The sequence below is a fragment of the Psammomys obesus genome, unplaced genomic scaffold (assembly GCF_907164565.1).
Source record: "Psammomys obesus unplaced genomic scaffold, mPsaObe1.curated_primary_1811, whole genome shotgun sequence".
In the NCBI taxonomy this organism is placed as follows: Eukaryota; Metazoa; Chordata; class Mammalia; order Rodentia; family Muridae; genus Psammomys; species Psammomys obesus.
The window spans coordinates 14,668,506-14,682,941 of record NW_026596162.1 but is presented as its reverse complement, the minus strand read 5'-3'; the positions used below and the strand labels follow the sequence as shown (position 1 = coordinate 14,682,941).

The window sequence follows — 14,436 nt, the reverse complement described above, 5'->3', positions numbered from 1 at the left end:
TAACTTATGTTACCTAAGCCTAAAAGGCCTCTGTACATCAACTTCAAAGTTAACATCAAGAGTTAAGGGCCAGAGTACCTTCATAGTGGATCATTTGCATACGAAATATCCTGAGTTTCATTCCCAGCACCACCAAAATTAAAAGAGAAAAAGAAAAATGGTTCAATTTACTTCAAGTTGCTGGAAAAAAAAGTTGGCTGTCACAAATTTTTAAGTGGTATCTAAGTTCTTCTAAGCCCAAAACACTCTTAGCAATTTAAGCAAAATCATCCCTCAATCTAATCCCACAGATACCAAATTTTAACAATGACCACAAAACCATAGATGGGAGGAGAAACCACTAATACTCATTTTTTTACCCTCCTGAAATCCAGCACCCTTCTGTAAGAAGATGAGACAGTGAACCTGACTCAAAAGAAGCCAACCCTCTCTTTACCAACCCTCTCTGCATATGCTGTAGACTTCAAAACACCTAAAAACCAAACGTGACAGCTACCGCCTAGCTGGCTACCCCAGCGGAGACCAGCCCTATGCAAGAAGCACCAGGCATTCAGGCACTGACCACAGTGCTGGGCCTGGTCCTCGGCGACCCTGGAGAGGAGAACTAGTGATGACACACAGAAGCTCGTATAGCCTGTGTGTAGATCACATAGAGAAGTAGCTCTACATCCTGAAACTCCTGGACAAGACTGTCTCAGAATCAAGGTGAGCTCCCAGCTAATTAATGCTAATGAGATGGCTGGGAGCAGGGCTTCCACACCAGAAAGATCAACCAAGGGACTGGAGCTGCAGCTCGGAACCCCAGACAGCAGCCAGACACCTAGGGAAAGGAGATACCAGTTATTCCACCAATCAAGACGAAACATGAACCAGCAAAACAGTCTGTGAACACACATGCTCATGTGAGCTCTGCTGACTGGCAGTGCTCCACATACAGCTGCTCCAGAAACCATCTGACCTGATGCACAGGAGAATGCCCTCACAACCTCACCCCAAGGACCTCCTTTGGCTTTGTCCTTTGTATCCTTTTCTGGCAAAAAGCTATAATCATGAAAGACCTTCTCTGTGAATTATCAAACCACAATGACGCAAGAAGCACAGAGGTTATGGTGTATTTCAGGGCCTCAACTTTTGTGGGAGAAATTTTACACACCATGACAATAGAGGTGTGTAAAAAGTACACAAATTACATTTATTAGTAAGTCACAAAGAAATTTACTTCAGAACAATTCTTCAGTATACTCTAATTTTATTATTAAAAATGAAAACAAATTTTCAATACTGAGAAGAATGCACCTCATTTTTATAGAAAGAATGAAATCTCTGCCGAAATGTTGAAGGCTGCACGATGAAGAACATCACCATGCTAGCAGGTATTTCTGCCTCTGATCATCACTGCTGAGAACGCAGCGTCACAGAGAAGCATAGCACAGAGGACAGGGCAAAAATTTGCTTAATGATTTTTATAAGATAATTAAACAGCAATTTTAAGACTCAAACACCAACACAATATAATCCAATGCTATACTGAGTTGATACTTAGAAGCTAAGAAACGCCAATAGGAAATACTGCCTTTGTTTTCTGCAAGAGCAGTGAATTTTTGTGTGTACGGTGAAAATACTGTGACTTTTAACCTACCACGTCTCTAATCTGAGCAAAGACGGTGTTTGGATACTGGGGGATGACTCAACCCCCAAGAGCAAAAGTGCTGTGCTCAAAACCAAGGCCACACACAGTGAAGCTGCAACAGACAACACAGGTGAGTACTGTCAAATGCCTCAAATTCATTCACTGTTTCACTCTGAATAGTTCTGGTCAGAATACACTCAGAAACCTTTTGCTGCTAGAAAATTTTCCTGCCTCCAGCTGTATGACCAAGTGGGCTGGAGAGATGGCTCAGAGGTTAAGAGCACTGTCTGCTCTTCCAAAGGTCCTGAGTTCAATTCCCAGCACCCACATGATGGCTCACAACCACCTCTGAGATCTGGCGCCCTCGTCTTACATGCAGGCAGACACTGTCTACATATAAATAAGTAAACATTAAAAAAGCAACAAATGCTCAAATGAAAAGGAGTCAAACTTCTGGAACAGATGGCCTTCAGAACTAAAAGTATCTACTAGCTACTTTTCTCACATCTTGGAGGGAAAAAAATAAGGTTAGGTAGATGAAGGAAGGAAAGACTCTATCCTTTTTAGTTCATTCTCTCTAATAATAAAATCAATGCTTAAAATACCAACGATGATCAAAAGGGCATAAAGAACTTAAAAACTCTACCTGAAAATTTGTTTGAGGAACTGATTTCAAAGGGTAGCGGCACTGTGAAGACAGAAGGAGAATCAGGGGTTCAAAGTAATCCTTGTCAACAAAGTACAGGTTCAAGGGCAGCCAGCCCGGGCTATACCGGACCAAGCTTCAAAATACCGTTAAGAAGGAATAAGATGAAACTGATTCTCACTGAAGCTTCCAGTGGGGACAGGGTGGACAGCTATATACTAAAGACACTGGAGTTTAAGATCTCCTTTAATTTGGAGTAGAGACTGAGTTCTGCAGACAGCAACTGGTAAAATATTTCAGGTGTAATTAATTAATTTTATCACTGCTACAGCTAGGAATTTTTCAGAAGAAAAGGCAGGTAACTTCAAAATGAAGTAACACTGGATCAGTATTTACAGAGAAAGAGAAAATGAAAGTTTCCACTAAAGAAAAGCAAGGTGCCTCCCAGGGAGGGCACAGCCACACTGGGGCACAGGGGAGAGCAGTCTGACTCCTGACTTCCAGCCACAAGCAAGGAACACCCTTGCTCAGTTAGGACTAGGAAGGGCAAGATTCTTTCTTACAACACTGCCCTGTTAGGACTGAAAGGCATGCAGGGACAGGGACAGACAATGATATTTACTTAGTCTCTCTTTTCCTGCCGTGCCCTGCAATTGCAATTGTGCTCAAAGCCTTGTCCTCTTCAGAAGGCATCCCTCCCTGTATTAGACCACCAAAATCTCCTTGAAAGGCATTCCATGACAATGCCTCTCCCACTAGAGACCTAGGACTTCAGCCACCAGTGAGTTTTACTCTTACACATTAGATGCTGTCTTTAACTCTATTTTTCATTTCTCCTAGACTCTCTTCCTCTTGCGTCGGTAATTCCCAAACCCCATTTGAATGCTTTCCTAATTTAGTCTTAAAGCAGTTTGAAACCAGACTAGCCACTTGACACAGCACACAGAAGAGAGAATGTAAAATGTAACATATTCCTATAATTCTAGCATTTTGGAAGCTGAGGTAGGACTGTTAATCTGAGGCTAACCTGGACTACATAGCAAGGTCCACACCAGCCTGGGCTACTTAGCAAGGATCTGTCCAAAAAATAAGTAAATGTTGTCATCAGTATACTAGCTCTCCACCTAAGACATGCAGAAACCGGGGTGTGGGATATCTGTGAAGTACCCTATATGATAGGCAACTCTGTACGCCTTAGGTTTATGTTCTGTCCGTGACTATTCCACACAAATATTCCACACAAACCCATTCTCACAAATATTCCCTCAGGTCTCTGTTGGCACAGGGGCAAAACTGCACAATCCTCTTCTAAGTCACCTTGTTACATATCCAGAAGAATAATGGCAGGGCATAAGGAAACAGCAAGGGAAGACCCAGGGGAGGCAGCAGAGGCAGGTTCCTGTGTCCCAAGGTCCCCAGCTCAGGTGATTCTGACCACAGGCCACTGGGCACCACTTTTAGGTTTCCACTCCTTTCTGGTCACTACCCTCATCCACTGTAGTGTAGCTGTTTCTCGGGGTTCAACATCACTACTACGTCACTACAGTTGTGACGCAGCAGGGTGGCTAGGGAAGACCCATGTGAAGCCTTCATGAGATCCAAAATGGGACCAGGAACATTCTCTCCTGGAGGCCGGTCACAGGACTCAAGAGAGACCCTTCCCTCCCAACAACCAGGAAGAGGTAAACAGCTGACCAGGGTGGAATTTCTTGGTAGTGGAGATGCAGAAGTGACAAGCTCTTGTAAAGTAGCCACCAAATAAATTCACTGGTTCACCAAATCCTTTCTTTGGTCTGTTGGTGCCCTTTCTTAGCTGGAATGAATGTATCTCAGACATAAATCTTTTTATCTCAAGAAAAGTTGCATAATATCCATCAACATTCCATGTACACTATCACGTCAGCCACTGAAATGTCCACCTAGGGTGGTCTTTTGACCCTGAGCTCATCACTATGGTTTGTAGAGTTTTAACTTTACCTGAGCTTTGCACTCCCCAATCTCCTTCCCAGTGTCTCTGGCCTAGGCTGCCATAAAAAGGCAGTGCTCAGAAGAACTTAAGTGTGCAAAGCAGCACTCATGCGGCACATATGGCACTCATCTCTGACCCTGGCACTATCTAGCTGTTCTGCCTCCTAGACTAAGCAGAGGAATTTTGATTTATGTGGCGTTCTACTTTTGCATGCCAAGCACAGAAGCAAGGTCAGAGAACAGGAAATGGCATGAGCAGTGACAGCAGCTCCCAAAGAGCTGTTCCCACTCATCTTCATTCCCAAATGCCCACCCTGTGGGCTCGATGGGTTCCAACTCCAGCATAAAACACAGAGACAACTGTCCCCAGAGGCTTCTCTGCTGTCTCCTACACTGTCAACTCAACCTGCCATAACAAACCCCTGGAATAATATGCCTCACCCATGATTCCTAGGGGTGCTACTTCTGAATGGCCCCTGACCAGGTGATTCTGAAAAACTCCAGACCAGGCAGTCTCAGAGCAGAGTGTTAGGCATATCAGCCCTCAGAGTAACCTCCAACACCGAAGATAGGTAGATAGGTAGGTAGGTAGGTAGGTAGGTAGACAGATAGATAGCTGCAACTGTTTATTTAACCATCACCATAGGTGAATACCTGGACAGCAGACTAAGACCTTTAAACTCACAGCCTTAATTTCCTTTCATTTAACTCTAGCTACTGTGCTCAAAACCTAGACAGTGAACTATGTACTAGAAAAGCAACTATGGGCAAAACAAAATCCCTACTTTCCTGGAGCTCAACCTTTTTTGAAAAAAACTAGTCATTTTTATCAAGCAAAGTAACACTTGCTAATTTTGAAAAGAACTAGGAGTGTTTACTTCATGGAGGCCAAGAACTGCAGAAAATTGTTGGTGGCTGTAGCAGGTCCTGGGAATGTTAGCATCTCCAATTCATGTACAATACACTGAGGCTCGAATAAAACACCCAAAGGAAGATAAGGAATTTTAAAGAGAAAAGCAACAAATACCAAGATCCCTGAACCTCCTTTAAGTAAAGAGGGCACACAGACTCCACAGAGCTTCAACCATCCAGGCAAACTGAGGGCTGAAAACATGCAGTATAAACTCTACACTGCCCCGAGTAGAATGATGAAGTCCTACCCTAAGCTGCCCAGAACAGTAATTACCCTTCTGCCCACCTATCCAGGCAGTACACTAACTACCCACACATGAATCACTTGGGAGCCACACTATCGCAGTACCTGAGCGCTCATGTTCAAATCTTATTATATTTAGTAAGAGTACAAATACAGTGATGCTGTCAGCTTGAATATGCCAAAGTCATAGGATATTCCCTTTAGCAAAAAAAAGGTAGAATTCTAGATGTAAAGAAAAAAACAAAGCCATCCAAACAAACAAAAAAAACCCCAGCATGCCAAAGCTGTCAGGATCTGTGGTAAGAGTGAACTTTCTGAGACTGGAGAGCCAGAACTGCTCTTGCAGAGGGCCCAAATTCAGTGCCCAGCACCTACACAGGTTGCTTCACAACTGCTTGTAACTCACCATCAGGACATCTGATGCCCTCTTCTGGCCTCCCTCAGGAATCGCACACACATGGCATACAATATACTAGCACACAAACACATTTCTATTGAAATAAATCTTTGAAAAAGAAAACTTCAGTGAAATTAGAGCAAAAACAGATTCATACAAATTGTGATGTCGAACCTCAAACTGTGTAAGTTAGTCACAGCACACAGAAGTGTGAAGTGTATAGGTATTGAACCTGTGGATGGAAGGCAAACAAAAACCGCATTTCCATCTGATAACAACTCACTGCTCCAAAAAGCACTGAAGTGATATCAAGACTTCCCTTGAATCGTTGAAATCAAGCAACCTATGATGTAAAAGAAGGAAAATAAAATATGTGCTTCTATTTTCAAAAGTCAAACACCAAAGAAGGAAAAGAATATTACTGGGGCAGGCAGGATTGAAGATAGGCCAACGGAAATGGCACTATGACTTCTGAAAACTGTTCTGATTTATGAATTACATCAATGCTTACAGGGATATATAACATGGGCAAAAAAAAGAAGAAAAAGAAAAAAGCAAACAAAAACACAGTAAGAAAATTAAAGCAGGCAGCATGCGGTTGCCCAGTCCATAATACCAGAATTTGAGGAGCTGAGCCAAGAGGATTGTAAGACCCTGTCTCAAAAAGCCAAAAATTAAAAACACTTCATTAAGGGCCTCTTAAAGACTTTATTGTTTGAGGTATCGAAGCAGAGGTTGAGAAAAAAAACTTTGGGCAGAACACATGGAATCTTATGAAAGGGGGAGATGGAAAGACCTGGAAGAGACAGGAGCTTCAAAAGGAGAGCAACAGAACCAAAACAACAACAACAACAACAAAACCAAACCAAACCAAACCAAAGAACAAGCCCTGGGAGCCCTGAAGAGACTGATACCCCAACCAAGGACAATGCATGGAGAGAATCTAAAACCCTGGCTCAGATGTAGCCCATAGACTCAGTCTCCAAGTGAGATCCCTAGTAAGGGGAGCAGGGGCTATCTCTGGCATGAAATCAGTGGCAGGCTCTCTGATCGCCTCCCCTTGTGGGGTGCAGCCTTGCCAGGCCACAGAAGACAATGAAGGCAGTCCTGATGAGACCTGACAGGCTAGGGTCAGACAGAAGGGGAGGAGGACCTCCCCTATCAGTGGACTAAATAATAATAATAAAAAATAAACATTTCATTAACCCTTAAAGGCTAAGAATGTTAAAAGATTTAATGCAAATAAACCATCAAACTGATAGCAGAATTTTTTTCAAGGCAGAATTTAAGTTGTGTGTGTGTTCATGACAGTGAAAATGTGGAGGTTGATTTTTTTTCTTCTACTGCGAGACCAAGGGATGGAACTCTGACTGCCAAGTTTGCCTGAACAAGTGCTTTTTTTACACTACTGAACCATCTTATCAGTCAGCTAATATTTTTAGATGGCTTTATGGTTCAGAGTATCAACAATACCTATGTCATTAAGTTTTTAAGGAATACAGAGTTGTCAAACAAAACCAACAATTGCTCTACTTACGAATTTTATTTTCAAACAGCTATGTCTGTGTTATAGGATAATACAATTGCATTGATGTTGCTAAGACTGCACATTTCAACATCCGAGAAGATAGGATGTATTCAATGTGAAACCTTGAAGTACTAACCTTGAACTAAAGGATTCAACACTACATCAAAATGTGTATATGTCCCAAGTCAGCCCAACAGAAGTGTAACAGTAGCATTAGCAGTAAGGACTTAACAGAGCAGACAGGCCCTAAACTCCACTCCCCACCAACCATAAAAGCTAAAACAACCATAAGCACTTGGCAGAAAGGTACAACTGGAACCCCAGACATTTCATGCTAGGAAGCAAAAACACAAAACAGATCTAACATGGCTTGTCAGGTAAAGGCCCAATATGGTCAAGTTGGGACAAGCTGAAGAAAAAGAGTAACTGTTTAATTAAAACACTAGATTAAAAAAAAAAAAATCCATGAGTCTACAATAATCCAGAAGAAGCAAGTAACTCCACAACTCCCTCCAAAAAAGGATTATCACACAGCATCATAGCTCTTTCCTGTTGATGTGACAAAAATCCCTGACAAAAGCAATTTGAGAGAGAAAAGTTTATTCTGGTTCATAGTTCAAAGGACTAAATGCAAACCAAGGTAGCAGCAAGCTTAAGTCGCTGGTCACAGGGCACCTACAACCAAGAAACAAAGATGAATGCTCTGCTCTCTTCTCCCTTTCTCCATTTCTACAGTCCAAGATCTCAGTCAGGGGCCCATGCCAGCCACAGTAGGTGGGTCTCCCCACATGGATGAACTTAAGATAATTTGCACAAAGCACAGGCATGCTCTGAAGCCTCTCTCCCCAGGTGACTACAAATTCTGTCCTGATGAAAATTCACAGGAACCATCACAAGTTGGAAAAAGAAAATTCTTTCCCCATCATCTGTGTCCTGACACAACTCAAGCTGGTAGTAGTGTTATGATATAAATATTACATGCCACGGAACAGGTGTGGTACAAGGAAGTTTATTATGGCAAAGGAAAGACAGAGACAGTGTGGGAGAGGGTAGTGGGGAGGGAAGCAGAGGGGCAGGCAGAGAATGCTGCCAGAAGCTGCCTTTACCTGGCCAGCCGCAGATGATGATGTCAGGATAGGCAAGCTGTCTATATGCTAACAAGTAGCAATTTCAATATAAGACTGACAGACACAACATAAAAACATAAAACATAAAGCCAGGATTTTATAAGGATGTAACTGAGGTGTGACAATGTAAACCTGGAATCCCAAAACTCAGCACTTAGGAAGTAGAGACAGGAGAAACAAAAGTCTGAGTCCAGCCTGGGCTACAAGAGACCCTGACTTAAAAAAAAAACAAACAAAACTATTACAATCTTTTTGTTTAAAAAAAAAAAAAAAAAAAGGACAAAGAGAATTTAAAAAAAGAAAATACTAGTCTCAGGGCCTTGTTTAGCAAAAAACCTGATCCTTGGCACTTAGAAAAATAACCACCTTTGTTTTTTCACTTACTGTGCCAAAATGTGACTAATGTCCACATTGAATTAATCTTTTAATGTGACATGAACATGCTGGTGAGTACAGACCAACTTTCCAGGCTCAGCCGGCTCTATCACTTCTTGAGATCCACCCACAGTTGGGAACCCCTGCTCCTAAGGCTGCAGTCCACCAGGATGGAAAAGTCCCAGGCAGTAGGTTTCTCTTCTCTGCCTAAAGAGCCTGGATCCCCAAGTCCTCCACCTGAAGAATGTCTCCAGGCCCAATAGGGAATTTACAGGTTCAACTCCCTTTCTCCTGGTAAGAACCCGCCTAGAAAGCACTGGGGATTCCTGGAATGCCTCTTCATGTAAATGAGGCATCTCAGTACCTTAGCCCTCCAGTCAAGGATCTACACCCACTCTGGATATCTGTGGTTCTCCTGCATTGAGGGCTGTTTCCTACCAGCCCAAGAAGGCAGGAAATGAGGAGCAGAGCTTGGAAGGCCGGGAAGCATGCACGGAAATCAAACACTCTGGGAACCACTTCAGGGAGTAGCTCAACTTTAATTCCAAAGAACAAAGGCCCTACACCCCTTGGGGAGCGGGTGAAAGGCTCCAAGGATAGGTGTACGTAATTGGTTAAAACTTCAAGGATGCTTGATTTGCATTAAGCAGCACGTTCCTATCACAGGAACAGGGACACAGTACCTAATTATCCTATAAGGCACAGGGAAGGGAGAGCTCGCAGGGAGCCGTGTCGAAGTCCGGAGATTGAATATAGTTAAGGGCATCTATGTATTGAGATGCTCTCCAGATGGAAGTCAGGCAGAAAGCAGGAGGCCCTGTTGGAGATAGGGAGCCCCGCACCTTAAGGCCGCTGAGCTCAGAATGGCTATCCAGACTGGGGTAGGAATGCAACCTCAAACAGCAGGGTCAAATATCCCTAGATCTTCCCCCAAAGTTCTATATAACACTCATTCACCGGAATAAAACTAATCTGCCTCCCTGAAGCTGGCTCCAGAACTCGTCATTTCCACCTGACTTAAGGGGCTCCGAACTTCCTGTCAGTCGCCCCTGCACCCTTTGCCCTTGTGGACTGGTATGAGAGCAGGGAGAGCCACACACCCACCTTTCACAGTGCTCTAGAACACAAGTCCAGTCCTGGGCCTTTGTTACAAAGGCTTCCTGTCCTAAAAAAACACCTGGGAACATGTGGAGGCTTTGTTCCTTGAATCCCTACACTTGGGAGGCAGAGGCAGGCAGGTCTCTATGAGTTCAAGGCCAGCCTGGTCTATTTAGCAAGTCCCAGGTTAGCCAGGGCTACACAGTGAGAAACTGCCTCAAATAATGCCAACTGCATTCTACTACAAACGTTCATGTCAAATGCAGTATTCAAAATGTGGCCCCAAATCTGTTCTCATACAAATCAGCCACATGAAACCACAGGTGTTCATTCATTTGTGTCACCTGGAGTTACAACATGCCAGGAATGAACTGTAGTGAACTATGACCTGCTCCTGATAAGGTACTTAGGCCTCCTTGGTTGTAAAGGTAACTTCTGCTAACTTTTAGCTGGAATTCAAAGCCTGAATGGATAAATCAAACTCCCTGATGACTATTAACCCCAGCAAATGTCAATTCTGCTCCTGCTGTCCCCATCTTTTCTTTCATACTTAAATACTCTCAGCCCTGGTGTACTACATTTTTCTCTTCCCAGATTTTTTTTGGGCATTTAAGCTCATCACCGCCAGCATATACAACTTCTCTAGAAAGTGTTAGCATATACAGACACACCTCTTAGCATGTACTTAAGTCCTACAGGACTGATGGAAAGGACAATACTTTTAAGGTTTATGTCCATCTTACAGTCATGGATGTTTTCCTGTATGCATGTCTATGTGCAGTATGTGCGATTAGTGCCCATCCAGGCCAGGAGAGGGCCATGGAGTCCCTGGAACTGAAACTACCAATCTTTGTGAGCTGTCATGTGGGTGCTAGGTATCAGACAGGAGTCCTCCAGAGGAGAAGCAAATGCTTTTAACAGCTGAGCCATCTCGCCAGCTTTGACTTAGGACTATCTTAAATAGGCTCCCAATAAGGAAAACTTAAACTAGATTCAATATTAAGACACTTCCAAGCAAGCTGTTTACTTCATCACACTCACACAGACAAAACAGACACTAGTTGCTGTGGCAAAGCTGGGAAGGAAGGGAAACGGAATACTGACTTGTCCAGCTGGGTTTCTGGAACTACACTGGGGAACTTTCCAGTCAGTACAACCTAGAGAAAGGTAGGCTTCCTCCCCATCTGCACCTCAGGAGCTGAAGGCCTTAAACTCTCTCCTCCAGGTGTTTTACCAGTACTGCACAGAGATGACCTCAACCCAGAGGGTAGGCCCTGGATTCCAGCCACACCATTCCTAAACCATGTTTTCCACAACACCGCTCCCAAACAAAAGAAAGCTAGGAAAAAAAACAGCATCTTGCAGCTTCTCATTCAGGAAAAATACACATTTAGCTGAAAATATTTGTTCTTAAATGTTCTTCATCAAGCTGAGGTTCTACTAATGAGCATGCAGACATTATTTCCAACCTCCAAATACTTAATAGTTCTGTGTTGCCTGAAACTTTAATTCCCCTGTCTTTGCCATCCCTTAGGGCTGGGATTACAGGTATGTGTCATGCCTGGCTCCCTACATGTTATTTCTAACATATTAGAAAAAAAGTATTGCAAATAATTAACATATAGTTAATCCAGGTGTAACTGTGTTCATTATCCCCAAGATCAAACTCTTCTTCCAGAAGACTAACGCTTATCAAATGGTAAGGTGAATTTTTGGACCACCTACAAAACAACGAGGTACAAACAAGCCACATCAATCCCACACCACACCATTCTCTAATAATGGGAGACACTACTACCTAAGATAGAGCATTAGGACAGAGTGAAAAGGAGAAAATCTGAAGCCATGGTCTTCAAGCTCAGTCTTGCATCAGGCTCCCAAAGACTAGATTACACACCAAAATGGATTAACTCCTACTGAAGTTAGCCAAACTGAAGCTGAGTTGTTATCTGACCTTCAGAAAGATCTGATAACAACCAATTTCCCCAGCAAGCCATTTCATTCCACAAGACAATGATTTTCCCTCAGTGTTAAGCTTTGGCAGACCCTATCGTAAAGTGATCTGCTGTGGAACTAGATATTTCTCTATCAACATATTCCAGATTCCGTTTTTGCAAGGGAAGTAACTTTAAATCCACCAATCCCCTTCATCCTCTGTTTTCAGTCCTTTTCTGTTCCATAAAAGGAAGTTTCAACCTCACTAAAAGCAGTATTTTCAGAATTCTGAAAATGAAAATGTGAAATGTAACCAGCAAGAGAGGACAGGGCACCTCATTCCTCAGAATGACAAGAGAATGGCAGGGCCTCAAGCACACAGCTTCCCCAAGGGTTACTGGCATTCTGCACTGCAGTCTGCTGGCAATTAAAGGCACTTCTAAACAGCCAGGCCCCTCTCTATCCACTGATGGGGTAGGGGGGAGACGTGTGGGGTGGCAGCGTGCCACACAAAATGCCTTCACCACCTAAAACAACCTGCACTAGTAAAGAAACGTTTACATGGTAGTTACTCTGTTGTACTGGGAGGCCAAACCTGCAGGAGCTCTAGCTTCGGCCTCCTTCACTGTCTCAGACAGGATCTAAATCATGCAACCTGGCCTTAAATTTCCAATCTCCCCACCCCCAACAGTTGGGGTTACACTCCTGTAACCCCAGGATACACTAGGCCCAGTGATAGCACCATAAGGAATCTAGGGGTGACCAAATGTAAAGACTAGGTGTGGCTACAGGACAGCAACCTCTCACTATTTTACATGAGAGACTAGCAGCATCAGATCCTAGCTACCAGAAACCTTAGAACCCACAACCTTGAACACTAAAAGTGGAATTTACTACAGAAATTCCAGAAATAAGATATATTTTTAAAAAATCGTAAGTACGGCTCAGCGGCTAGAAGCACTCACTGGCTGTTCTTCCAGAAGACCCAGATTTGATTCCCAGCACCCACAAAGCACTCACAGCTGTCTAACTCCAGTCCCGAGAGTTCAGAGCCCTCTCCTGGACTCCTTGGGCAACACACACACACACACACACACACACACGGTTCACAAATATATATAGACAACACATCCATACACATACCTTTCAAAAATCCCAAGTATAAAAAGATGGCCCCTCACTGGCTTGCACTCCAGGATGAAATAGGACATTGAGTTCAAGGCCAGTCTGGAGTACAGGAGACTTCATAAAAATTAATTCAGATTGAAAGCCCTTTTGCTTGGTCCATTTTATAGGCGTTTCAGTAGGATTTTAAGCTAATTCTACTTTAACCTATTGTAAGAAACGCTACACATTGTTATAAACGTAGCAGGCAACACAATTATCAAATCTGATAACGAACATCCTATAAACCACTCACCAATTTTTTCGTGTTTGCCCATTAACTAATATTGAAGGGATGAAAAGGAAGACTAAAGACGCGCCTCTGCTCTATCTTTCCAAAATTTCACCACCTAAAAGTGTGCTCAGGATGTGTAGGTAAAACGTCTAAGATCCGGTTTCATTTTCACTGCCTAACAAAAGCTATGCAGAAGGTAATTACTCTCCATCAATCCTTTCAGGCTGCAGTTTCTTCCAGAAAATTCCAAGGAAAGTTACTGAGGTATTCGCATTTCGGTACGGCTACCATCTTCCGCACTAGTCACACTGGAATCCTTTACAACACTTAAACGTACCCGGTATGGCTTTTGGATATGCACGATAAATAAACAAACCTTTAACCAGGAGTAAGACTTCACACCCAGAAAAACCCTTACAAAACCCGAACCCCAATTCACAAATTATCAAAACCCGATCAATATAAAAACAATTGCGTAAACAAACTTTGAGATGCGCAGGCAACGACGTGGATGACTGAAACCATTTCCCAACCCGACACCCCCTCCTCCCGGGAAGGCCCACAACGCACCAACCGTGCAGGAAGCCGCCAGGGACCGCGACCCCCGGGGCTGCGCAGCATCCGCACCGCACATGGATGCCGGCGCATTCCGGGAGGCGAACCCAAGGTCACGCGGGCCTGCGCCCTGAGACCCCCGTCAGGGCGTCACCGGGGTGACCCGCCGCGGGGGTCCCGCCACGCCCCTCCCCCGCCCGGTTACGCAATGCCCCCGCCCCCGCCCCCCGCCCGGCACGGAACAAAGCGCGCGGGAAGCGGCCGCGGGGCTGGGGCAGGGACCCCGCGAGCGCCATGTTGGCGGGGGCGGCGGGGACCGGGCGGGGGCGACGAACAAAGAAACTCGCGCCCGCCCCGGCCCCAGCCCGCCGCGCCCCGACCCCACCGAGCCCGGCCGGCAGGGGGCGCTGAGGGGCGCCGCCCGCGGACAATGCGCCCGGGGCCCGCGGGCTGTGCTCACCTGGGTCCGCGCGCCGTGAGGCCCACTCGCTTTCCCCTCACAGCCCCGCACCCGGCCCCGCGGGCGTCTCACCTGTCGGCCCCCGAGGCTGCCCACGGGGCCGCCGTGGCTCGCTCGCGCTCCCCGCCGGCCCAGCCCGAGCCAGACGGCGCCTCCCCACCC

General features: G+C 44.7%; 1 protein-coding gene across 6 annotated transcripts in view; it reads right to left on the bottom strand.

Annotated features, from left to right (window-relative positions):
• Positions 1-14,436, bottom strand: part of Spin1 (spindlin 1) — a 47,458-nt gene that overhangs the window by 32,455 nt on the left and 567 nt on the right. For 3 of the 6 annotated variants that reach the window (XM_055595157.1, XM_055595161.1, XM_055595162.1), the window contains exon 1: positions 14,347-14,428. The exons of 1 other annotated variant lie outside the window; for it this stretch is intronic. The gene's annotated coding sequence lies outside the window, so the exon portion shown is untranslated. Of the gene's footprint in view, positions 1-13,829; positions 13,884-14,274; positions 14,320-14,346; positions 14,429-14,436 lie in introns of those variants that run through there. 2 more of the 6 variants (XM_055595159.1, XM_055595158.1) reach the window with 2 other exon arrangements.